We start from the raw sequence: 4,133 nt of genomic DNA, 5'->3' as shown, positions 1-4,133 counted from the left end.
GAGTTATTATCAACATACTGATTTTTCCATAGAGTAAACCTATTTTAGTATGCCGTAATCCATAATAATGGGCTTCCCAGGTGGCTCAGTGGTAAAGAATCTCCCTGCCAATGCAAGAGCTGCAGGAGGCACAGGTTCAGTCCCTGGTTTGGGAAGATTCCCCTGGAGGTGGATATGGCAACACCACTCCAGTATTCTTGCTGGGGAAATCCAATGGACAGAGGAGCCTGGCAGGCTACATACAGTCCATGAGGTAGCAAAGAATCAGACATGACTGAACAAGTACATAGACACAATCCATCATAGTGGTTTATATTCTGAATCATTTTAAATATACATACTATGGTTTCATCTACTAATTATGATGCAATGAATGATAATCTGTTAATCTAAATAGCTTTATTTATATCATTGTATAAACTGACATGTTAAATATTTGAGGAATGAAATACAGTCAAGCATAAACATCAGGATTTTTAACAGATGTTACTGGAGATCAGTGGAGAAATAACTCCAGAAAGAATGAAGGGATGTAGCCAAAGCAAAAACAACACCCAGATGTGGATGTGACTGGTAGTAGAAGCAATGTCTGATGTGGTAAAGAGCAATATTGCATAAGAACCTGGAATGCTAGGTCCATGAATCAAGGCAAATTGGAAATTGGTCAAACTGGAGATGGCAAGAGTGAATGTCGACATTTTAGGAATGAGCAAACTAAGATGGACTGGAATGGGTGAATTTAACTCAGATGACCATTATATCTACTACTATGGGCAGGAATCCCTCAGAAGAAATGAAGTAGCCATCATATTCAACAAAAGAGCCTGAAATTCAGTACTTGGATGCAATCTCAAAAATTACAGAATGATCTGTGTTTGTTTCCAAGGCAAACCATTCAATATCACGGTAATCCAAGTTTATGTCCCGACCAGTAACGCTGAAGAACCTGAAGTTGAACAGTTCTATGAAGACCTACAAGACCTTTTAGAACTAACACCCCCAAAAGATACCTTTTCATTATAGAGGACTGGAATGCAAAAGTAGGAAGTCAAGAAACACTGGGAGTAACAGGCAAATTTGGCCTTGGAGTCCAGAAGAAGCAGGACAAAGACTAATAGAGCTTTGCCAAGAGAACACACTGGTCATAGCAAACACCCTCTTCCAACAACACAAGAGAAGACTCTACACATGGACATCACCAGATGGTCAACACTGAAATCAGATTGATTATATTCTTTGCATCCAAAGATGGAGAAGCTCTATACAGTCAGCAAAAACAAGACCAGGAGCTGACTGTGGCTCAGATCATGAACTCCTTATTTCCAGATTCAGACTTAAATTGAAGGAAGTAGGGAAAACTGCTAGACCATACAGGTGTGACCTAAATCAAATCCCTTATAACTATACAGTGGATGTGAGAAATAGATTTAAGGGACTAGATCTGATAGACAGAATGCCTGATGAACTATGGACAGAGGTTAGTGACATTGTACAGGAGACAGGGATCAAGAAAATCCCCAAGAAAAAGAAATGCAAAAAAGAAAAATGGCTGTCTGAGGAGGCCTTACAAATAGCTGTGAAAAAAAGAGAAGCGAAAAGCAAATGAGGAAAGGAAAGATATAGCCATTTGAAGGCAGAGTTCCAAAGAATAGCAATAAGAGATAAGAAAGCCTTCCTCAGCGATCAGTGCAAAGAAATAGAGGAAAACAACAGAATGGGAAAGACTAGAGATCTCTTAAAGAAAACTGGAGATACCAAGGGGCCATTTCATGCAAAGCTGGGCACAATAAAGGACAGAAATGGTATGGGCCTAACAGAAGCAGGAGATATTAAGAAGCGGTGACAAGAGTACACAGAAGAACTGTGCAAAAAATGTTCTTCACAACCCAGATAATCAAGATGGTGTGATCACTGACCTAGAGCCAGACATCCTGGAATGTGAAGTCAAGAGGGCCTTAGGAAGCATCACTACAAACAGAACTAGTGGAGGTGATGAAATTCCAGTTAAGCTATTTCAAATCCTGAAAGATGATGCTGTGAAAGTGGTGTACACAATATGTAAGCAAATTTGGAAAACTCAGCAGTGGCTACAGAACTGTAAAAGGTCAGTGTTCATTCCAATCCCAAAGAAAGGCAATGCCAAAGATTGCTCAAACTACTTCACAATTGTACTCATCTCACATGCTAGTAAAATAATGCTCAAAATTCTCCAAGCCAGGCTTCAGCAATGTGTGAACCATGAACTTCCAGATGTTCAAGCTGGTTTTAGAAAAGGCAGAGGAACCAGAGATCAAATTGCCAACATCTGCTGGATCATTGAAAATGTAAGAGAGTTCCAGAAAAAAACATATATTTCTGCTTTATTGACTATGCCAAAGCCTTTGACTGTGTGGATGACAATAAACTGTGGGAAAATTTTTCAAGAGATGGGAGTACCAGACCACATGACTTGCCTCTTGATAAACCAGTATGCTGGTCAGGAAGCAACAGTTAGAACTGGACAGAGAACAACAGACTGGTTCCAAATAGGAAAATGAGTATGTTATATCTGTACATATATATATTGTCACCCTGCTTATTTAACTTATATGCAGAGTACATCATAAGAAACACTGAGCTGGAAGAGGCACAAGCTGGAATCAAGATTGCTGGGAGAAATATCAATAACCTCAGATATACAGATGACAACACCCTTATGGCAGAAAGTGAAGAAGAATTAATGAGCCTCTTGATGAAAGTGAAAGAGGAGTGTGAAAAAGTTGGCTTAAAGCTCAATATTCATAAAACTAAGAGTATGGCATTCATTCCCATCACTTCATGGCAAATAGATGGGGAAATAGTGGAATCAGTGGCAGACTAAAGTTTGTTCAATAAAATCCAGTTGTCCACTAACTGCACTCCAGTCACTTAGCTAAACCTGGGACCCAAAGATTAATAAAATATGTTGGTCCCTATCTTAAGAAGCTTTTGCTGTGGTGAAGGAAGACAAGTAAAAAGAGAAATCCTTGTCTGTGAAGTACAGAGCTCTGGAAGAGGCTTGAACAGAGTGTGCTGTGGAAGACTTTAGGACATGAACTGGGTCTTGAGGGAAATGCAGATTTCAAATGAGAACATAAGAAGAAAACATTCAGGGATTAAAAAGCACTCAAAATAATTTGTTTCATCCTTGATGACTTTTTGGCAAAATATGCATTCCTTTAATCAGTAAGAATGCATTGCACATAAAAACTTTGACATTGTCAAAATACAATATCAAAGCTGGTTTCAAAGGATACATTTCAGCAAGAAAATTCAATTAAATGGGAAGCCATTACAACTGAAGGGTCAAGAAAAGAAAGTTTTACAGAGATCTGAATATTTTAAACAATTCCAAATAATGAGGAATATTGAGAATTTCTTACTTGTTTAAATCAATGAACTTTGGGGAGTACATGGCTGTCAACTGTTCCCTTTCCTCTCCCTAGTTTCAGTCTTTTTAGGATTAGGGATTGTACCCCAAATAATACTCAGCTGATTGTTCCCAGGCTAGCAGTGAAGTTAGCTCATACTGCTATAATAGAATACCACAGATGAAGTGACTTAAATACACAAATTTTTCTCATAATTCTGGAAGTCCACGATAAGGTGTCAGCAGGTTTGATTTTTCCTCAGGCCCCTCTCCTTGACTTGCAGACTGCTGCCTTCTCTCCGTGAGCATGTACCCCTGATGTCCTCATTTTGTGTTCAAATTTCCTCTTCTCATAAGGACACTTAGATTGGATTAGGGCCCACCCTAATGAACCTATTTTAATTTCCTTTGCAATGACTTCTCTCCAGATACACTTACATTCTTTGGTACTTGGAATCGGGGGCTTCAACATAAGAATTTTAAAGAGATATACTTTAGTCCATAACAACAATGGAATATGAAACTTCCTGCAGAAGCAAGGAGTTGTTTAAAATTTAGGGCCCAGATATACTGTTGAAAACAGAATTCATGGTATCATGTCTGAGAAAAAGAGAAGAAAATAAATCCTTACTATGTAAGCTCTTCTCCCTTCACTCCCTTATGATATTCTTCACTATAAATTATTTCTCAATATATTATCTACCTCTTGATTTAATTGTTAATAATTCTTGCTTTCCACTTATTC

Source organism: Bubalus kerabau, chromosome 2 (genome assembly GCF_029407905.1).
Source record: "Bubalus kerabau isolate K-KA32 ecotype Philippines breed swamp buffalo chromosome 2, PCC_UOA_SB_1v2, whole genome shotgun sequence".
Classification (NCBI taxonomy): domain Eukaryota; kingdom Metazoa; phylum Chordata; class Mammalia; order Artiodactyla; family Bovidae; genus Bubalus; species Bubalus kerabau.
This window is presented reverse-complemented; position numbering follows the sequence as displayed.